Source organism: Ictidomys tridecemlineatus, chromosome 3 (assembly GCF_052094955.1).
Source record: "Ictidomys tridecemlineatus isolate mIctTri1 chromosome 3, mIctTri1.hap1, whole genome shotgun sequence".
Taxonomy (NCBI): domain Eukaryota; kingdom Metazoa; phylum Chordata; class Mammalia; order Rodentia; family Sciuridae; genus Ictidomys; species Ictidomys tridecemlineatus.
The window spans coordinates 151,468,031-151,491,962 of record NC_135479.1 but is presented as its reverse complement, the minus strand read 5'-3'; the positions used below and the strand labels follow the sequence as shown (position 1 = coordinate 151,491,962).

Here is a 23,932-nt window from a genome sequence, read left to right as displayed (position 1 = left end):
TTAAATTTGCTCCTACTGTTAACACTCATTACTTTTAGATAACCTAGTTCTACTTTTGACTTTTGAACACTGTGCAGAAATGTTATGTACTCATTAAATGTTAATTTCTCTTAGTCCTTCTCTTTCTGCTATATCTGTGTTAGAGAGTTTTTGCTCATAAAAATGTAAGATTTGAAATTAACACAGATGTCTTCTCCGAACAAAAATTTTAGATTATATCACATATGAATATATACAATTATACTGTCCATATAATTATGTCCCAAGACTGCTGTTTATTCTTTTCCAAATTTAAATTGGAGCCAGTAGAACTAGAGAATAGGGCCTGGAATCTATGTCACATGGGCCAAATTTGACCTGCTGCTTGATTTTATCCAGCTCATAGGTAAGAACGAGTTTTACATTTTTAAGTGATTAAAAAATTTCAACAAAAGAAGTATTATATTGCACATGAAAATTATACAAAATTCAAATTTCAGTATTTATAAATGACATTTAATTGGGACATATGCCTAAGTATTTACTTCTTGTCTGTGACTGCTTTCTACTGCAATGGTAGTTTAGTTGTAATGGGTGTTATATGACTTCAAATTTTAAAATATTTACTACCTTTGCTCTATAGAAAAATTTTGCTTATCCCTGGTATAAAGGGACAACTGCTAACTTACAAATCTGACAAACTATTTTTCGTTGGATTGCTATGATTTGCATTTTTAAAATTGGGGATTATAGTAGACGACAAGAAAAGTATATTTCAGAAGTAACAGTCTATGAGCTAAGTACCATTCAATTATTTTCCAATAAATCTGATCTTAACATCTATCTGTTCAGTTATACCTTTAGTCATTCTAAAACTGTGGCTCCCAAACCAGGAAAAATCTCAGGGGGAATTCCTTAAAGAGGCAGCCTCTCAGGCCTATTTGCAGAAGTCCTTAGGCAACAGGTCCCAGACCATCCCAGGAGTCTTCAACACTCCAGGGTTGATTCCAATGTACATGTACACTATTGGAGCTTTGCAAAGGCAGCCCAGTTCACCGATTCCTTCACCCTGGCCTTAGGAAATCAGCCATGCTGTAAAAAATGCTCTAAAAGCCCTCAGTGCTGGTATGAACTGAACTATTTTGTCTTGCATCCTGAGACTTTCTAGGGAAGAGATTGCTGCTCTTGCTGTGGAGTTATTCTCAGGAGAAATGCAGTAAAAGTTAGAATCAGACTAACAGCCTTACACTTGTTTCTCTCTAAAAAAGCTGAAAAGGCCCCAGGCATTTCTTTTGCCTGCCAGAGAGAAGGTGATCACAGCCCTGTAAGTTGTGCCGTGTTTCAGGTCCCTCCAGAAAAAGCCATTATGTAAACTCACACATAAATGCCCAACAAGATGGGAGAGAAATACGCAAGAATCAGTCAATGAGGTTTCAAATTAATAAACTAGAAATTATATTTCCAATAGCTGAAATGTTTCCCCTCCGAGAGCCATATTACCCCAAATTCACAATAAACCTCTTTCTCATTTTATGCTGGCTGGGAGTTCTTAAAATTGATAGACCATGGAATGTATGATATTCTCACAGGGACTGGCGACCTGGGATGGCCACGTGGTTTAGACCCTGAAACGTGGAGGGATTCATTTCCCCCTGTTTTTTAAATTGGCCTCTTTGCCCTGGTCAAGGCTCAAGATGCAGCTTAAATCTATTCAGCAGGCATTGAGAAACCATGGCTTTGGGGAATCAGAAGACAATCATTCTTAGGAAAGTGTGGCTCTCAGAAATCAGCCTTTCACCGGAAATTCTAGAAGTCTGAGAGACACTAGAGGGTCTCAGGAGAGACAAGAGACTCACTCAAAGGAAAAAAAAAAAACATTAGCTGAAGTAGTGCTGAAATAAAGAGGAATACAAAGATAAGATGGCCTTGTTTATATTGTTTTGGTTCACAGAGAATAACTCCATCCAAAGAAAACCAAAGTGTATCTGTGTGTGTGTGTGTGTGTGTGTGTGTGTGTGTGTGTGTGACCAGTGAGAGAGAGAGAGAAAGAGAGAGAGAAAGAGAGAGAGAGAGAGAGAGGTCTCCAACTTTTTGTTCTTTTTTTGTTTTTCTCTAACCTGAGGGTGCCCCATTGCCTAACTTTCCTGGGGTATGGTTTATAAGATTCTAGGAAGAATTAAACATTTATGTGACAGAGCAGAGCAGGAATAGCCTCTGCATTATACAACCTAGGAAGAGCATGGCACACACCATCAATCCTTTTGCCTCAGGCTATAAAGTGATCACCAGCTGGATTCAGAAACATCTCTACACCATGTAGCAGGGGCCCTGGTGGGAAAGAAGAGAGAGTTATAAACTGCTTAGAACAAGTGGACGGCTCGGCTAGTACAGTTGAGAGAGTGCTGGGTCTAAGAGAGTTAAATGGTTCGTGTCTAGCTGTCAGATCTCAGCAACTCCCTTTTTATGTTCTTTTTCTCTTTTGGATTTCTGTTGATTTACACACTCAATTATTTTTGAGGCTCTGAAAATGAGTGAAGAATTAAATATAAATACAAAGATAAAAGAGCCCAAAGACTGGGTGAAGAAATGATCGGATGCATAATTCTTGGGTAGGCTTGTGTGTGCGTGCGTGTGTGTGTGTGTTGCACACATGTGCACACAAATGAGGAAGGGGAGGAATCAAGAGGCAGACACCCCTCATTTTGCTGATGAAAAGTTCACTACATTAAGAGATCCCTGGTATCCTGGATTCACAAAAACCCTTAGGTAGGTGTTGTTCAGAACATAAGGCAGCCAGGGTTCAAAAAGGGGGAACAACAGAAGGAGTACAGGAGAAAACAGGAAGTGGAGGTCCAGAAAGGAGAGGTCTAAGTGCCAAGAGAAGCAGAGCAACAGCAGGTGAAAAAGAGGACAGACTGAGATCCCCAGAACTGAAAGGTAGATAGGAAAGTTTAAATGCTGTGTAAAAAGAAAATAAAGAAGAAGGAACACAAGGACTTATTCAGTGAAAGCTATATGCTTAGAAGTCTCACAGGAATTATATTATGTAACCATCTTGAAAACTCTTCAATACAAGTATTTTTATCCCAACAGATGAGGTAACTGAGGCTAAGAGTTATGAAGTACTTGGTCTAAGATCACACAGACAGTGAGTCAGGAGAAGAGAATTAATATTCATTCACTAAATAAATATCTGAGAGCTCATTGTGAACTAGTCATCTGCTAAGGAATTCCACACATACTACTTTGATCAAGGAAAAATAAAACTATGATATATATGATATCCATCCATCACTTTCTGTATACAACCATTCCTAGTTATGGATGTAGGTGAGAAACAAATATCTGAATTAGTATTTTAAGCTTATAAAACTAGTAAGTGGTGGAATCAGGATTTGAATTCAGCTCTGCCTAGCTCCAAAGTCCATACCTTGTTGTTTTTGTTCTGTGCTGGACAACCAAACCTAGTGTCCCATAAGTGCCAAGTATTTGCTCTAACACTGAGCTACAATCCAGCCCCAGTCTGTGCTTTTTAAATAACAAGAGCAGAAGTTCTATTTTAGAAACAACAAAAAGGATTAGAATTAAATAGGACCTATGGCCCAAGGTAGCACAAGTATACACAGTATGAGAAAGAAGAAAGGAAGTATCTTAAATACAAACTATTTGGTGATTAGATTTAAAAACTTTTTGATAAACCAAGAGATCCAGAGAATTTATTTTAACATTTTGATTATATTTTCTCTGTTCATTTTGTTTTATTTTACTGTTTTTATTTTACAACATAATCACGCTTGGAGAGTGTAACAGAGTACTGGCTCTGGATTCAGGGAACTGGAATTCATAGTCTGTCGTTAACTTTGGGCAAGTCATTCAAAAATCTCCAAATTTCATTTTCTTCATATATAAAAGACATAACACCTGTCTTCATAAGATTGACCTCATAAGGTTGCTAAAAAGTTCAAAAGCAGAAATATATGCAAATTACCAAGTATTATACATATGTAAGTAAATGCACATAGTTAAATTTAATAGCTCTCTTGTTGTAGGCTGCTGGAGAGCCTCCAGCTTGCTTCCCCTCTGTCCTTTCTGCAGAGCATCTCAGGATTTGACCTTCCACTTAGGAATCAGACCATGAAGGTGCATGCCTGAAGGAGCTGACCTCTACCAATTTACAGGATGTCAGAGTCCCCATGCTCTTAGAAATATTTTACACTCTGAGCTTCTGCAATTTTGTAGGTTTATTTTTCCCTCTTGGAGCCTTTCCATAATTTTTATTGTATATTTAAATCTAATCAAGCTTTGAATATTGCTTCTGAATATTGCAAAACATTGACTTATTTTGTTTGATGCAATTGAGTTGGAACTTTAAGATTTTAGTGCAAAGATTATTGCAAACAGCTCATGCTAATCCCCATTGTCCAGAAATATATTCCTTAGTTTGTCTGGGCTCCTTCTGTGTGATCCTTAAGAACCAGCCCAAATGCCATTGGCTTCCTGAAGTCTTTGTCAGCATCTTTCCTTCTCCTGTCTCCTTTTCCTAACCTCTTGTTCAAAGTACCTGTATTCCCAACCCCCAGGTCTTTTAAGTCTCCCTACACTCTCAAAGCATTGTGTGCTTAAGTGGTTGTGACCTAGATTCAGGTTGAACTGTCATCATTGGTACACATTAAGGTCTTCCCAACTACACTAAGATTTGTAAGGTCAGTACTCCAGTTCTCTTTATTTTTATATTCCCCCCATTCATTCACTGATTTGGATGTGTCTGTACATTCAATCCAATATATTATTGAATGCTCACTACACACCTTGCACACTGTACAAGGTGCTGATGGAACTTGGTGGTGAACAAACCAATCCATTTTCACTTTCATGAAGTTTCCATGTCAAACGTAAGTATGTGTGATTATTCGATTAAGTATAATTTAAAACTGTTCAGTGCCGAGAAGGCAAGATATCTGGTAGACAAATTTCATCTGGTTATCAAGGTGATTCAGGTCATTTGAGAAAAAGTCACTTGCAGTGATATCTGAAGGATAAGTAGTTTGTTACTTAAAGAGGGGTTTCTAGGACATAGTAGGCACATAAGAAAAGAATAGTTGTCGTTAAATATAAACAGATAAATTTAATAAAATAGTTTTTTTTTAAAATTTAAGGCTTTGTTATGGTTTAGATATGAGGTATTACTCAGAAACTTATGTGTGAGACAATGCAAGAAAGCTTACAGGTGAAATGTTTGGGTAATGAGAGCCTTAACCTAATCAGTACATTAATCCTTTAGTAGGGATGAAGTGGGCAGTAACTGTAAGCAGACATGTGGCTGAGGAGGTGGGTCACTGGGGGCATGCTGTTGGGCTCTATATTTTGTTCTTGGTGAGCTGAGCTTTATCTTCTCTTCCTGGTCTAATGTCTTAGGCTGCTTTCCTGTGCCATGTCCTTATGCCATGATGTTCTCCCTCAGCTTAGGCACAGAGCAATGAACCAGCTGTCTATGGACTGAGATATCCGAAACTCTGAGCCTCAAACCAACTTTTTCTCCTCTAAAATTATTTCTGTCAGGTCTTTTGTTCATTGTCACAAAAAAGCTGACTAACACAGGCTTTCTACCTCAGGTACTTCTTGAAACAACCATGTGAGAGAATATTGTTCCTTTAATTTCTTTTTATGACAACTTCAAAAAGGATGGATTAGGAATTGGACACGGAGTGAAAGGTCACACCAAGTGTCTACTGCTTTCAGACCTAATCACAAACTATTCTAAAGATCCTCTCCCAAATATTCTTCTGAGGAAAAATGTTGTCTCTTTTCCTTTTTGTCAGAGAAAGCAAGCCAAATAAAGCTAATCTCACATTTGAATTTATTATTCCATTTCAATTCTTTTTTTGTAGGTGGTGCTGGGGATTGAACCCATGCCTCACACATGCAAAACACACACTCTACTACTGAGGTACATTGTCAACTCTAGCATTATTTGTTCTATCTTCACTTCCAAAACAGATTTTCTTCATTTTTTTTCTATTTCAGTACTGAAATATTTAACTGAGTGAGATATCAGAATTAGGGTTGGATAAGTGGTAGTTGAACTTCATTTTCACAAAAGAGTGGGTTATCAAAATTGCTGTACTCTAATCATGTCTCTACGAATAGAAATCTATAACTTCAGGTTATAGAATAATTATACTATTATCCCAAATATCACTGTGTACTGTGCCTATCACATAGTAGATGCTCAATAAATGATGACTTCTTAATGGTGAACCTCAAATGACTTTCCTCTGGCAGGCAACTGTTACTGTGACTGAAGATTCATTAGGGATGGGGGTCACTGCTGGGGTTAAATACTGTAACCAAGGACAAAAGCAAAGCTTATCAGATTATGGGAGACTGTCTTTGTTGTTCTGACCCCAATAGCATGATTTCCAGGGTTCTGGGGCTTAACAACAAAATAGGCCTTTTGATTGCATTAAGGAAAATCCTGGCTTCTTTCTATATGAAAACAAACATGGAAGAGTGCAAATATGTATATATTTTGAAGTAACTTTGCAAAATATGATCCTGGATGAGATGTACATTGCCATGTTTTTCAACTGAAACTTCAGAACAACATCCCCAGTGCTGTAACAACTGCAGGCTGACAGTACGTTTATATAAAGGCAAAATCCTTCCCTAACTTCCACAAACAGGTAATTGATTTTTTTTTCTTTCATTTTAATTCTTAGAGCACTGAGGAATTCCTTTCTATTCCCAAATATAATGAGAGCTCTGTTCAGGAGATTTGCCTCGGTAGCTAATTTTTTATGCTAATCAGTCATATGGTTATCTCCATTTTAACACCCCTACTGCTCCAGATCTTTTGCATGAATTATCTGCATTAGCCCTGTAGAGGATTTCAAACTTACTCAGTAATGCCTCAAGTTTCTCATTCACTTTTGCTAACAGAAATTGTTCTGATAAAGAAAGCTAATTGATTTTTTTTTTTAGGCAACAAATGATACCCATGGTTTGCATAGCGCTCATTAACTTTACCTTGATGGAGGTTTAATTTCCTTCAGATATTTTACACATGCTGACCATACTTTCAGACTTACTGACCAGTTGAGAAATGAGCGTGTGTTGGTAGTGTTTAACTGTACAAGGGACCAAGAAGCCAAGGGCTCCTGCCGCAGGGTATGAAGTTACTATTGATTTCTCATTTACCCCTTTGCTCTGTGATTTGATTTTGTTGAAATTCTGCCACATATTCATTCTCTGGATCAAGTCTCCTCATCACAACTGAGTGCTGTGACTTTACGCTGGTTTCTGCCATCATGATCTCACTCTTCAGACCTCCTCATCCAGAACCTCATGACTGTTCTGTGTACTTCTACCCCTTGGCAAATTTATCTGCCCCTCTTCCATCCTATTTTTTTTTCTTTTAACTCCATTAGGATCATAAATGTATGAGTGAAAACATACTGGGATTCTATAACACCAGATAAGTCCCTGAGTTAGGATTCGGAGGAGAAATGGATCCTTCCCTACCATCAGGAGAGCAATTTTAATGAATCTTTTCGTATACTTATTCCTCCTGAGAACTGTCCGCCCTCTCCCCTCCCCAACTTACCCTTCCAATCTGGAAGCTCTCCAGCAATAAAGCAGAAGGAGGCAGTCTGAGAAAGGTTAGGCAAACACGACAATATTACTGGAATAAGTAACATATTGCTCATTAAACATTTAAAATCAACAGTTGCTTGCTCGATCTGCCAATATTTTGAGAAATGCCAGTTTTACTGCTAGGTGCCACTTGGCTTGAGCTGCTTAATTCATGATTTGTGAACTGACATCCGGAATAACAAAACCGTATTCCAGTTAGAATTTTGCCATCAAGAGGAAAGCTAAAATATCACAACACAAAGCTCCCTGACTGTTTCCTTCTCCTTCCTGCCTTCCTCCCACCCTCGTGCCTCTCCCTTCATCCAGAAACAAATGGATGTGTTAAAACAGTGAAATGTGTTTGCGAAAGATAAATAGTTTATCTTAAATATACTGTTGTAGTGTCAAACTGAGTCTCAAATACATGTACATATTTTATTCACAGACATAACATTTCAAAATGAGTAGGTTTTTTTTTCTTTTTCAAACATTTATACATGAATGCAATGCTTACAAAAATAAAAACAGAACGACGACGTAGCTCAGATCTTATCAGCATTATGTGCAGATCTCATCAGGAACATGAGCCCAGAGTGTAGAGTTTTGTTCATAAAAGACATCAGTTCCTGACTGGCAGCCAAGAGGAGTCTCTGGATTTTCAACACATCTCTCCCCTTTTCTCCTATTTTAATGTTTCGCTCTATTTTTAGTTTGCTGCCACAAATGTGTGATATTCTGGCTAAGACTTCCAATCATGTGCTTATGCTCCCTCTGTGAACTTCAGCAAAGAAATCTTTTGGTCAGTAGAGGCATTAGTAGCTATGTGTCAGGTGCTCTTCCATTTGGAACTGCAAAAATAAAGAAAATGTGGTTCTCATCCTTACATCCTTAAGCATATGGAAAGCTACTGGAGAGATAGCAAAGCAAACAAATAAATGATGGTTTGCAGTAATATGCACTGTAATGGGTGTTTTGATCTTCTACCACAACTCAGGATTTTAAATTCAACAGGAAAGAATGTGTGCCATCAGGCCAATGTGCTTGGTCTCCCTGAGCTGTAGCGACAGAATATTTCTGTCGCATGCTAAAATGAAGATTCTCAGCATCCACAGGGTCGTGGAAAGATAATCAAGACTCAGAAGGGTAATCTCATAGAGAAGTGAGATTCAAAAGACTGTCCTCAGAACAGTAATGTTGCTCAGCATGAAGCAGCCTGGAAAGAAGTGGAGCAAAGAAAAGGAGATGCAAGATATTTTGTATCAAACTGATATCTTTGTTCGTGGGATATAACATTGTAAAATAAAGCACATTGATGAAACGCTTTTGTTCTGGTTATAAAAAGTAATAAATGAGGGAGGAACAAAGAATGCATCCACCTTAGACATTAGGAATTAATGAAAGATTTACTTGGGATTTTGAAAACAGGTTGTTCTAATAAATCAATAACAATGTATACCAATTTCAGAAGTGAGAATGACTTGGGAAGGGATCTACATGTGGGGTGGCTACAAAGGATTTGGTGAATCCAATTCATTTTTGATGAAGTACAGGGTCAACATGAGTTGTCAAAACCTGCTTCTAAGTGTTGGCATTTGCACCATCTGCAAGTTGAATATATTACTCCAACTGTGCAGTATCCACGTCTCAAAATTTTGATGAAAGTTACATGACAGCAAATTTATGATAGGCTCCACATAATCACTTTCATGCTTTTGGGGCTGCAAGTTCATTCAAGTTTGTGTCATTATTACCATTCTTTGGGCTCACAGAGGACAAATTTTATGATCCAAGAAGTACAAGTCCAGCCAAGCAAGTAAATGGGTTCAGATTTATTGTGAAGATACACTAATCTACCCTTTTCTGTTGCCCAAGACACAGATCTACAAATGTGTGTCTTTAACAAAATTAATGGAAATTGTCAATTTCAAATTACTCAAGCCATTGCATACTTGAAATATCATAAATACACAAGTGAAATTCAAAGCTATAGCTCAAAATTTATATTGTTAACTAATTTTAAATCCCTCTTTTATCACTGAAGCATCTATTACTTACTGTCAGATGGGAAAACTAACAATATGGGTCTTATATGTTTATTCAGAGCTTGTACACACCAGTTTATATTGTTAAGCATAAATGAAAAGCTGACATAAGGATGTAGGAAGAGGAAATGTAGTCATTCACTCACCCATTCCACTAACATATCATCAGTGCCTATAATATGCTCCACTAAGCATGGGCTCTACAAATGGAGGGCAGTGTTCCTGCCCTTCAGGGGATCACATTTGAGTGACAATTTTGAGACTACACAGCAATCCCTGAACAATTGAAAATTGGCTGATTGGTTAAGCCAATGTGCAGATGAGAAAAAAAAATGGCATCTTATTAAGAAAGAAAATAACTTTTCAAAAAAGTAAAATTATAAATCATGAAATAAACACTGGTTACCACAGATATAGGCTTTCTTTTCTGATTTTTCATTAAGAGTTTTTATGGCAATCCATTTATTATGATCAAAATCCTGCATTTGACTTAAAAATGTTAACATAAAACATTAAGCATGGTGCCTATGAAATGCATTCATTTCACATTTTAAAAATGTTCTCATTGGTACCAAGAGCCACCAAAGAAGTACATAAATAAAAATAACTAAAAGTTCTTACAAATTTGAAAATCGTTACAACACAAGGGAAAAACTCTAATACTCCAGTCAATAAAAACTGGGAGAGGTGTATGCATGGACACCAGTGATTACTCTGGTAACCATTTTTGTGTCACTCATCTGTAGACAGCTCCACTGACCCAGAGGGAACAATGTCTTAAGCCTGTCTAACAAAACTCTCTCCTGGAAGTGTGAAACTTGAATGGAGACTCTCAAAGAATGAGATGAGTTTCAGTAATGGCATCATGCCCTATAGAAAACCCCCACACATCTCCTGCGGAAAACTTCTGCCTTACCGAGGACACATTATTCAGTTTTTCCTTTTAATCTGTGACCTGTCCTGCAAATTCCCAATACACTTTTTTTTTTAAGAGAGAGACAGAGACAGACAGAGAGAGAGAGAATTTTAATATTTATTTTTTAGTTTTTGGCGGACACAACATCTTTGTTTGTATGTAGTGCTGAGGATCGAACCCGGGCCACACGCATGCCAGGCGAGCCCACTACCGCTTGAGCCACATCCCCAGCCCCCAATACACTTTCTATTTTTTATCTTAGGTTACTTGGTTTCTGTTGCTTACAACCAAGAGACATTAACAGAAATAAATGTTTGACAACTAACTTTCCCTCCTGAAATGTTCTTGAGAACAGCTTTTATTTCTCAAGAGTCTCTATTTATAGCCTCTTTTTTGATAAAAATCACACCAAAAATTGTGTTTAATTACCAAAACTTCTATATTATTGGGAAAATCTAAGGTCAGAATTATGATTGAAATATATTTAATCACTTACTAGCTATTATGGGATGGATCTGAAATGTCCCTCCAAAGCTCATGTGTTGGAAGCATGGTCCTCAATGCAGAGAAGGGACTTTTAGGTAATGATTAGATTTTGAGGGTTTTGACCTCATAGATGGATGGACTAATGGGAAGTGAGAACTTATTGGTGGAAGTATGACATAGGAATCTGCCTTGGAAGAGTTTATGTTCTCCTTGGCCCCTTCCCTTCTTTTGTTCTCTGCTTTCTGGCCACCACAAGGTGAGCAGCCTTCCTCTACCATGCCCTTGTGCCCTGATGTTTTGCTCAAAGAAGTGAAGCCAGCTGACCATAGACTGAAAAACTCTGAAATCACAAGCGAAAAAAATTTTCTTTCTCTTAAGTAGTTCTTTTCAGGTATTTTGGTCAAAATGACACAAAGATGATGAATACACTGTCAAATGGAGAATATTTTTAATGAGTTGAAAATTGGATCAAATGATCATTGTTTTATTAAAGCCTAAAATTTGAAGTCCACTTTATTAAAATGTTGATAATGCTTCATGTAACATTTCCAGTGAGATTCTATCACCATTATACCCAAGTTATTTTTTTTTTTAAATTTTTTTTTGTGTGGTTACGTATGGACAGAATGCCTTTATTTAACTTTTTTTTTTTAAGGTGGTGCTGAGGATTGAACCTCACACATGCTAGGCAAGTGCTCTGCCACTGAGCCAAAAGCCCAAGCCCCCTTACACCCATGTTATTAATGTTGTACTTGAACTATTGACATTTTAATAGTCTTCCCACTTGTATTCATAAATGCTGCTGCTACAGACAGCTGTATGCCTGTGTTCACATAAAGAATTATGCACATAGCCATTGTTGTTTGACAACCTTGGCATTCTTGAAAATTTCCCTAGCATCAGTAAATAAAATTGTTACTCCTGTGCCTTCTTCCATTGGAGACCTAAGACCTACTTCAGTGTCTTCTTTCATTGAAGAATGGGTCTGTTTGGAAAAAAGCAATCCATGTTTGGATTTACTTGGGTGTTACTTGTCTACCTTATATTTTTAATATTCTTTTTGGCAATGATTGTGAGCCATTCTGCATTATTTTGGGCGGGCCTTGATTTAATGTGCATTGCTATCATTTATTCTATCTAGTTTGTTAATGGTCTCAACCTATCCATCTGTCTATGAATCTGTTGAAATATCTTGCTTTTACTCTGTCAATAGAGCTATACTAAGCACAAATATCCTTTACTGAGCCTTGACTGGTTGTGTACTTCAGCTTGGTATTTGTTGATATTCACTTATAACTTAAATGTGGGTTCCAAAATAACACTGCTTAAGCCAGATGGGACATGCAAAGCATGCTGAATAAAATTTATTTCCATAAAAAAGTAGAAAATATTGGTCCTCTTATAAAATGTGAGATTTGATTGCATCATACGCATCCCTTCATTCACCTAACAAACATGTATTCCTTACCACAGTGGATGGCATAGTCAAAATTTCCTTTCCAGAAGGTGCCCTTGTCTTTCAGCTATTTGAGAACTATGGTTAGCTGGTTGGATTTGCAGCTTCTTCTGTTGGGGGATGGAATCCAAGACATGTAGAAATTCCTGGCTGGTTACAATTTCTTTGCTCCCAAAGGATTAATGATTGACAGATTTCAGGTTTTAAAAGCTCAGTCTATTTGGTTTTTCTGAAGGTGGGAAAACTCTGCAGTCATGCCACAATCCAGAGCCTTAACATGTACCAGGGTAAGTTAAGAGTTTTCCTAAGGCAATGTCTTTTTTGGGTCTTTCTCTTTTCCTATCCTACTTTCCCACTTACAGAATTTTCTTAAGCAATACTCCTCAATATTTGTGTATGCCTAAGTTCTCATCTCAGGTTTTGTGAACTAAGGAATAAAACCAATGATAATTATCTATTTTATGCTGGGTGCTAGACAAAGGCTAAAAATTTTCCTTTTCCCCAATGACTCAATGTTTTTGCCTTTGTGGATTTATCCAAATGGATTCTGATACAATAGTTGCTGAATAATAAATGATTTGCTTAATTCACAATTTCCCATTTCTCTGAATCCATACATTGTTACATTTGATACACTTATTTTTATTCAAAAGGCTGTTATATAATAGAGTTTCTGTAAATAGAGTCATTTGAAATGGCATAAGTGAGATGCTATTAAAAGCACTATTTTAATACTTTTGTAAACAGAAAAATTAACAACTAAAATTATCAATTTTGAAATATGAATTTTCATAAACCTCACTGCTTTATAGCTTTATATATGCTGCTTTACTTGGTACTGTATTGATATCAAAGAAATTTACAGGAAACTTCTCTCCCTTGCCTTCCCCCATTCTTATTTTTGGACTTTCATCCTATTTTTATAGTTATAACATTTTGACCTCATCCTGCTGAGTTTACTTCATGCTGATAAAATTCAGCTCTTTTCACTTGTTTCTTTATGCTGGATGTGAGGGTGGATTGCTACAAGGAAGAGTTTATATATGCAAATATGTGTGTGTGTGTGTGTGTGTGTATTATATTTAATTCCATAAATCATTCCATCTATTTTCACCAGAATGAGTAGGCAACTAGCTAGGGATTCAGAATATCTTGATGGAATGAAGATTTTTTTATCAGTCTCTATTTGATTAGAACAGATTTGAGTTAAAAAAGAAACAAATTATTAAAAGAGAAGAAGAACATGAAGGTAAGGACGTGAAAGGATATGTACAAAGGCAAATAGAAGAAAAAATAATGGGGAACAGAGAGTGGGAACCAATATAATACACAAGAGGAGCCTTCTTACTGTCCAGTGTAACTGCTTTACTATAAGTTTGCCCTATGCTTGGGATGGTCTTCAGGGAGGTTGAAACCATAGCCCTGGTGGGCATGTACTTTGTTGAACTAGGGATAGGAAATATTCAACATTCAGGTTGAATAGGTAGATACTCCATGGGCTTGAGGTCCTGGGTATGGTAGTGGGCCTACAGTTTATATGGTATAGGTAAAGTCTACAGACAGAGTATATATGAAAACAGGTTCAAGGTGCAGCTGACTGGGTTTCCAAGCAAGCACTGAAACTCCCTCTGGGGTTGCAGAAATCTGAATCTGAATCTAGTATGTGATAGTAACCCTGACTGTCTTCCATTTATGTACTAGCATAGTGTCAATGGTAGGGTATTATAATGTAGAATTTTTTTTTAAAGAATAGTACAAAAGAAAGATGAGTCAGGGCTGACTCACGTGTTCAAAGGTATTTTAAAACCTCAGGTGATACTATGAAAGATGAAAGAATTGAATAAACAGGATGAAAAAATGGGACACATGACATTAATAAGTCCAAATCTTAGCGACTCAGATAATTTCTTAAATTTTGCTTTAATAAAATAAGATTACTCTGTATGATTGTGATATAATTAAAATTCTACAAAAACAGTTCTGAATAACAGAGAATGGAATAATTGGAAAATTGACTTAATGGTTGGGTGTCAGAGTGATTAAATTTGATTTTTGCAAAGGTATGGAAAAAAGAGCTCTATGTATATCTAAAAGATGTAGTAATAATGGGTGAATGGAACTAATCTTCATAATAGGTAAAGAGAATGATTTTGTAGGCTGACATAAGCAGTTTTTAAAAGGAACAGATGTTCTTAGAGAACAATCATAAACATCAAGATGACAGATAAGCAATATTATCTTGAGAAGAACAAATGGTGGACATCATTTCCAATAGTTTTATAGTGGATGAAATCATAAGCAAGTAATAAAGACCACTGTTACAGTTGAGTTTCAATTAATATAAAATAGATGTTAAAATTCTAATTCAATTCTAATTTAATCTGAAATTAATACTATTGATTTGGCAATTAGTGAAGACTGATCATTAATGATTGGAGATCTACTTTTGGCAAACTCTTAGTGAGGCTATTAAAAGGTTCATCACTGTAAGGAAGCTAACTATGGAGAGGTTGCAGATGGCCTTAGATTTAAAGATATTGCAAATGTCAGTGAACTGCAAATAATGTAAGGATTGCTAACACATTTACAAATGTGAGCAGAAAACAACTAAAATAAGATTGAGCTTGGAAAAGATACATGCTTTAGCATAGGATAAAACAATCTAACAGACACTCATATTCACTAAGAAGATGAGCCTAGAGATAAACAACACTGAAAAAAGAATAAGCATGAATGATGATAAGAAACACAAATATATTCTGCATACAGAAAATGTAAACAAAAGATCTGCTGTTTTAGATGTTGACTGTAAGGAAGCACTCTGCAAAGGTCAGGCAAATAGATTTTAAAAAGAAATGTTATTTTACAGCATATACAAAATACTAAGTAAGGCATTCACAGAAGAATCTATATTAAACGTGTAAAATTTAATTAAATATATTTACAATCCAAATATAAAAATTGAGTAGATTCAAAAAAGAGAAGAGCAAAAACTAATGAACAGGAGAAGCTATAAGAATGTTGCAACTTCATTTAACGAGTACTTACACTTAATATCGTCAGTGTACAAAGCAATGTGGTTGATATTCTAAGGGAAGTAGAAAAACAGATTGATATTTGTCCATTACTGTCTTTCAGTGTTTTGTTCTTCTTTGGGAGAGAGACTTACACACAACAGATTCTGCCTTGTGTTCAAGAATTTTGAGAATAGCAAATGTGGTGATTTTCAAAAGGATAGTGAAGTAAGTAGAGATCAAAGATTCATTATGATTATGGAATTTTTTTTAAGTGCTTGGGGACATGATCTCAATTCCTTTCAGTATATTACAATTCCATGGTTTTCAATTCTAAAGAAAAACTAGAATACTAGAGGAGAAGCTATGTCATATTGACTGAGGTCATATTGACTAAAAAAAGTATTTTACAAGGTAGATTAAAGGAGGTAGGTTTAATATTAACTCTTGGCTTGGGCAGCTTGTCTGAATCCAAGCTGGACTCATGCATGCTATGACCAACAGAGGTCGATTGGAAAGAAAAACATATTTTTAGGTGGATAACTCTCTACAGTATAATTAAAAGTATTTTCTTATCTGATTTAGATACTTTGTTTAACCAAACAGGATATTAGAAACAACTTAGAAAAGCAAGGCTTGAGTTACAGCCAAAACTTACCCAGGATACTGCTTCTAGGGTCTGAAACAGTGGTTCCCATTGTGCTGGAGGGTCTGAAGACCTAGGTATCCTATAATCTCAACATGAGATGAGCATGTAAAGTGTTTTTTTTTTTTTTTTTTTTTTTTTTTTTTTACGCTCCAGTGCTGGAGATTGAATCCAGGATCTTGGGCATGCTAGGAAAATACTTTAACACTGGGCTACAACCCCAGCCGTAGTATGTAAGTTCTTACAGCACCTGATAAGGAGCAATTTTGGGGTTTCCATCTGCAAAAGGGCTTTGTCTGTCCAGATTTGACTTTAATGGAAAATTAATTTTGCTAAGTCTTTGACAGAGACTTCTTCTTTGATATCACAGATTCTTCTATGGTTTAGAGAATCAGGAGTTCTAATACCTGAAGGCAATGGAAGATTTGTGTCTCAGCTCAGGAAGAGAGAGAATTTGCCCTTCCACTGCACTTTTGCTCTAATTGAGTTCTCAAAAGTTTGGATGAGTTCTCACATATAGGTGAGAACAGATGTTCTTTACTCAGTCTACTGATTTACATGCTACTTTCTTCCTCAAATACACACATAAAGAAATTAATAATGTTTATTAGTTATCTTGGCATTGTTAATCCAGTCAAATTTACATATAATATTAACCATCACACCAGGTAAGTATACTTACTCAAACATTCCTTGTCAATGTTTATGTTCATCTCAGTGTGGGTCATTACAGTTTACCAGTTAGCCCTGGACCAGTCTATGGGCCACACTTTTGAGTTGCAGTGACATAAGGGACAACACACAACATTAGAAATTAGAACAGTTGAGATGTTTAAGAGTGAGAAGATGACATGCCAAGTCAGTAAAGGTCCCAAATTCAACTCTAAAGTCTTCATTGTTTCCTTTGATTTGAAATTCTGGTAGCATTTTTATTCCTGGATTTTGTCTAAACAAAATTGTTAATACCACTTTCAGTTCTGACCTTTTGTTCCTTTAGCTAATCTGGTCCCAATCCTCTTTTCATAGGTTATTAGAAACAGAGGGGGATGATGGAGCTTCTTGAATAGAATAAAGCCACATTACTACAAACCCATTTCACTTGTTATTCAAGAAGAAAGGGAGCAGTTGCTTCTAAGGATGGAATATGTTTGAAGATTAAGAATTCATCATCATTCCTTCTGTATTTTGGAAATCAGAAACCACCTTTAGATATTACTATCAAATATTTCTGTTCTAATGGTTGAATGTTTCATTGCTATCTTATGAAAATAAACTTTAGCAATAATATTCCCTTGGATAAATATGCTTAGCTTTAATTATTTTTTAAAACCATTCTCCTGTGACAGAGGTCAAATGCAAAATGCCATATCAGCATCAGTAAAAACTAACATGTAAGGCATTTTACATATTTTTGATATTAGAACAAAAAGTGTTCTTTGACCCCTTCTTGACCTTAAAACATAGTACAAAAGAAAGGTCTACAGAAACTGGCATGGCCTTCATAAAAGCTCCATTTTTTTTTTCAATCAAGATGTTAGCAGATTCAATTAGTTTTAAGACATTCTTAATATTTTCTAATATTAAATGTGTAGACTATGGTGGGATGGATTATGACTATAGGGATGAATACACAAGAGAAACTCCTCTCTTTTCCATGATGTATATTGTTTGTATAATTTTATACATCTACATATTTTTTCAAATATCAGGACCTGTAAGAAAAACTTGTAATTTTTACCTTGGAAGATTAAAATCAAAGTAAAGATAGATTTTATTCTAATAAATAGCAACAAACAAAATTCTACACATATTAAAACCACTTCACAGTACTTGATAAAATGAATGCAATGCTTTAATGAGTGTCTGCCATTTAATAATTTTATTCAACTCAGATGTTGCTCTTTGGTTTTGAATTAAGTAGAACAACTATATTAAATGAATGAATGTTGGAAGATAAATATTTTAGATACGTGTAACCCATTCTCCAAGTTGCAGTCAATTTTGAGGAACAGGGATAGAATATGGGTTAAATATTTTTTGAACTTTTTAAATTTTTTTCAGAAAATAGTGTTTTAATGAATTATCAAGTCAGCAAGCATTTGATATTCTTACACAGCAACAATATTTTAAATGACATCATGGGTGGATAAGAAATAGGAATTTAGAGCAGGTGATCTAGGGGAGACAAGTGAATTACATATTCTGCTTTACAAGTCACAGATCTACTTTACCTGGTTACAGTGATCATAATCATGCCTGGAGACCACGGAGTAAAGCATGCATTGATATTTCTAAAGTAATAAGTTCTTTATGAGTGTATTTTCCTCATTGAATCTAAAATATTTACCTACTTAATGAGGAGTAATGGCAACCATAGTCTCCATATCTCAAGGTTCTTCACATTGCAAAGGCGAAAGAACTGAAGCCTCAATGCCCCATGGATCAGAATTCTTATATTACTCTTTGTTATTATAGCTATAATCATTTAAAGCTAAAAGTTCCTTGTAAAATATGAGATGGAGGGTTTTAGTCATTTTTTTGTTTTTGTTGCTGTTGTTGTTTCTGAGACCAAAAGACCTAACAAGAACAATCAGAGAAACAAAAGTTTATTTTGAGGCTCATGGTTTCAGAAGTCTTAGTCCATAGCCTACCAACTCCATTCTTTGGGACCTGAGGCAAGACAGAATATCATGGTGGAAGAGCATTGCAGAAGAAAGTGGCTTCAGACATGGCCACCATGAAGCAGAGAGACTAATGTCAACACACAAAATATATACCCCAAAGACATGCCCTCAATGATCCACCTCCTCCAACAACACCCTATCTGCTTTTAGTCACTACCCAGTTAATCCCATCAGGGGATCAGCCAATTCATTGATTGGATTAAGGCTTTTATGACCCAATCATTTGATTTCTAAATCTCCTTGCATTATGTCACACATGAGCTTTGGGGGAATACCTCACATCCAAACCGTAACATAGAATGAAATTCTCTTCATTATTATTGAAAATTTTATCTTAGATGAAGAGCCACGTATACAAACCACCAGACGTATGGTTTATAAGTGGACTGTACCAAACTCAAAGAAAATTATATCAGACTGGATACTAGGATGGTGTCTACTTGGTGATTCCTGGACTGAAGAAATTCTATACTTCTTTGTTTTGATTGCAAAGTGTAAATATGAAATATATAAGTCAGTCTAAGATCTAATAACAAGCTCCAAATACATAGTAATAGTTGGCTTTCTCTGTAATGAAACTATATTTGTATGGTATTTTGGCTCATTCTACTGAGCTCATTTAATTTGCCAGGAGAAGGACATGTCTTGCTTCTGAAGCCTGGGCTCCAGCATGAATATATGTGAAGTTCAATGAAATCTAAACTGCAGGCTGGCGGAAAGCCCATCTGACCTGCAACCTGCATCACAGTTACATAGCTGAGCCTTGTCTAGATCAGCTAAGACAAAGTTAGCTTGCAAATCTATGAAGAGGAGAGGGAATGCATATTTTTTGAAGGGGGTTTGTTACACAACATTATCATGGAAAGAGATGCCAGAAGCAAGTACTGGCTAAGTAGTAGATTTTTTTTTTTTTTGAGTTGGTGCTGGGGTTTGAACCCAGGGCCTTGTGCATGCAAGGCAAGCACTCTACCAACTGAGCTATGTCCCTAGCCCAACAGTAGATATTTTTAAGGAGAAAATAATCTAGTCATTTAATTGGATTTAGGTCAGGCATTGATGAGTAAGAAAGCAAAGATTTGTCCTTATAAATGCTCACTCAAAAATAGTATATACATGTACATGTAGATGTGTGTGTAGCTATTTATTTACACAATTTTGTTGATTAGGAAAGCTGCATAAAAATCATTATTTCATTTTCTTATCGTAAGCCATGCAATACTGTGGCAAGGTTTAAAGAAGTAAAACCTCTGAAGTACTAATTAATTATCTTGTCATTGACATAAATACAGTAAGAGCTCCTTGTCTTAATACATTTGTGTTTATCTTCCTATCACCACCCTCAGCCTTTTCTGCTGTTTGTAGTCCCATCTGTTCCAAAACCCAGATTTCATTTAGAAAGTACTCAATTATGTCTTTCACACTTTGCTATTCTACAATGCTCAGTGTCTTTACCATAAATCATCCCTCCTGTTATTCAGAGTTGCAAGTATCCCCATTTTTCTCTCTAAAATAAACATCTTCCCAACACATTTGAAAACAAAGATGGGGAATATACTTAAACTGACCCTAATCCACTCCAACATATGGTCCATGATTTCTGAGAGAACTAGACTTTCACAATTACTGCTGGATCTCTTGATATTTCTAAGTCTTCTTTTCCGTGTTTTGAAAAATCCATATAAAGAAAGCTTAGTTTGAATGAATCCAACCTATTCCTATCTATCTCTTCACACCTCTTTCCCCCCCTGTTCTGCCCTGATCTCAGAATAGAGGTATGGTAATGCAGAAAAGAAGAAAGTCAACTATGTGGCAAAATTGGATGGGTGCGATTATTTAGAATGGAATCCTGTCAGAAGTTTGTGGCTAGGAAAAAAAAGTGAGTTCTGAGGAAAGACACTCCATACTGATCTTTTGCTCTCTAAAGATTTTAGTCCCTTTTAAGGTAAGTCTCTGTCTTACACCAAACAGAGGACAGACAGGAAGGAAAAGAAAGGCAATAGGGCAGCAGAATGACTCATTTATACCCTTTGCTGAGACAGCTGGCTCCTCTGAATAATCTCATTTCCCCTGAAGCACTCCCAGCCTATGCTGGCTGGGTAGGAACTTATTTAGGATTTTCCCATCCACTCTGGATACAGCCAACTGAAACTGAAGGACTGAACCCGAGGATGGCCAAGTCTTTTTGTGTCGAAAAACCGCAGTGCAGTTACCTAATATTCTACTTGAAGACCATGTTACTTGTTTTTACATGAAAATACATGTAAAATTGGAGGTAGAATATCTGTGTAATATCAATACATTTAATGAGGGCTATTGTGTTGGTGAATTTTCTCAGTCCTATGCACTGCTAGGGATGTGTGTATTTACACCTGTGTATAGGGGTTACTAAAGATGAAACTTAGACTCTGAGGCCCAAACTAGAGTTATATTTACATAGGCTCAGAGACTTAAGAAGATATCAAACTATAAAATTTGTGAGCAGATCCAAATCCAGGCAAAGATGATATTTATAAATGAAAAAAAATCACTAAATTAAATCTCAGAAGGTTTTCAATTTTGGCCCTCAATTAAACACAGCCTTGGAGTGTCAATGAAATGGCGTTACAGAGTGAAATTTAGTACAAATGGCAATGACCTCAGAGATAAATATTCTATAATGACACAGGAAAATCTTACAAGAATAATTACTTCCTTACTAAATATGAACTCTCTAAATATGAACAACATGGCACTAGTAATTCGTTTAAAGCATCCCTACCAAGCTATTGTCTAAGACATAGTTCTAAAAATTGAATAGTATGAAAGAAATTCTGTCCATGCTTCCATCAACTACTAACAAAATGTGAAAAACACACCACTAACAAAATGTGAAAAACACACCAATCATATGAAGAACATCTTATATTACATTTAAATATAGCTGCAGCGGAAAGGATAATTGTAGGTACTCCTTGGGAACTGGCAGGAATATACTCTTTTGCAACTCTTTCATTTGTTATTGTTTGCAGACACAGTGCATACCTAACATTTGTTTTATGGAAACAAATAAAAAACTCAATAAACAATATATCCCTTCATCCTCTACAGCAATAAACTTCCATTTTAATGAGATTTCTATTCAATACTGCAATTCTGATTTCTCTTCAAGTTGACTAAAATAAGTTTTTACCTTAATTCTTAAATCTCAAAAGCATTTGTTACTCTACCTACAGATTCAATACAGAAAATGTTAATGTGTTTTCTCTAGGACATTTCATGAACTATTTCTTGAATGTATATAGAGGATATCAGGACATCAACCAACTAAAATAGTCAATGACCTAACAGATTAACAGTTATATAATTCTATTTGGTAATGTAAAAAGAATGTGTAACTTCCCTACTATATCTAAACTTTCTACAAAACAACTTGGTCCTGGTAGTTCAGGTTGGGCATCTCTTTCATAATACATTAGTAGTTTGGGATGAAGATATTTCTTACTTTTCTAGTCAAGAATAAGATGTTCTCAGTGAGTGGAATGATTAATAATAGAATATCAATGCCAGTCCCCAAGACTGTCTATTCTTTTTTTCCTCTGAATTTCCAAAGCATATCTTTTCCTATTCTTTCCTGCTTCAATTTTCACACTTTTCCCTTTTCTTTTTCCCAGAAAATAACACCAAACAAATGATAATGAAACCTCAGTAAAAGAGAGACACAGTCAGCCTTTCTGTACTCACATGTGAGTGACTGATAAAACTTACATTATGTCATTCTTCAAGGGCTTCTATATGAAAAGCAATTCATACACCCAAGGCAGGATTACCTAGTGGTGAAAACCTGAGCAGCCTCAGGCTTAATTTAAAATGAAGAATTTGCAAACTAGTTCTCTGAATTGCAAAGATCTGACAGGAATTAGTTCCAGGCTTACAGAAATAGGAAGCATCACAGACCTTAGGGAACTCACCCAGTTTGGCCCTCACCAGAAGCAGCCCAGTACAGTATGCTATAAAGATATCATCATTTTCCATGTAGCCCTAGAAAATGTGAAAATTATCTTTGTTCTTTTCTATGTGAAAAGAATTTATGGAAGGCTTAGGTAGTAAGAAAGCAGACATTTTGAATGGGGAATACTTCCTTTATGACAAAAATTATACAATAGCTGTGTCTTCTGTCTACTTTGCTCTTCCAACCCTCTTACCCCAAATGGTACTTCTGGTATGAATGGAAGGAAGATTGGGACGACCAGAGGCAGATTTCCTAGGTATCCAATTGTCACATTTTGATGGCATGACTTTAATCTTCCTCCTCCTTTTTATCAATGCTTGTTGCTACAGAATTTTGTAGCCCAATCCCACGTTTCACTTTAGAATTACCCATATGGTTTTCCATGACAATCAAGAAATTAGTAAATGTGAAGAATAGAAGGTCAGTGGGTTAGACAAAGGGGAATGAAGGGAAGGGAGGAAGGATGGGAATAGGAAAGACAGTGGAATTAATCAGACATAATTTTCCTACATTCATATATGAATATACCACCAGTGAAACTCCACATCATGTACAATCACAAGAATAGAATCCTAATTAGAATAAGTTATGCACCATGTATATGAAATATGTCAAAATATACTCTACTGTCACATATGTCTAAAAAAACCAAATAATAAAATACCAAAAAGTTACATGTTCAAATCACAGCATTTTATGATAGTTTTTATTTTTCCCTTTATTTACTGAGTCATTCTAAAAATAAGTATTCTAGAATCATCTAATGGAGGTTCCCACTCCCTCAGAGATTTTGGTGATATGTTGGATGATTGAACAGTTTTTGGTGGTCAGTTGCAAAAAAAAAAAAGAAAAAAAGAAAAAAGAAAAAGAAATTGGTAAATGTGATGCAACTGAGATTTAAAATGGTTTTGCACATTGGAGCTTGTTCTGTTCATGCTCCCAGTTCCTGCCAAGAGAGGAGACAAACCTTGGACTGGCTTCATGGAAGAACTTGAAAAGACCTGAAGCATGCCAAATCCTCCTGGTCAAAGTTTCCTTAGATCAGTTGACCTCCCCCAAAATCCAAGTGATCTTAGATAAAATTAGCAG

General features: G+C 36.0%; 1 protein-coding gene and 1 long non-coding RNA gene across 5 annotated transcripts in view; one reads left to right on the top strand and one right to left on the bottom strand.

The window, feature by feature from the left end:
• Lsamp (limbic system associated membrane protein) overlaps positions 1 to 23,932 on the bottom strand; it is a 607,460-nt gene that overhangs the window by 72,754 nt on the left and 510,774 nt on the right. The window lies entirely within an intron of this gene.
• Positions 12,710 to 21,966, top strand: LOC144376408 (uncharacterized). Its single transcript, XR_013436860.1, has 3 exons — positions 12,710 to 12,798; positions 15,650 to 15,753; positions 17,198 to 21,966. It is a non-coding gene; the product is annotated as an uncharacterized LOC144376408 (long non-coding RNA).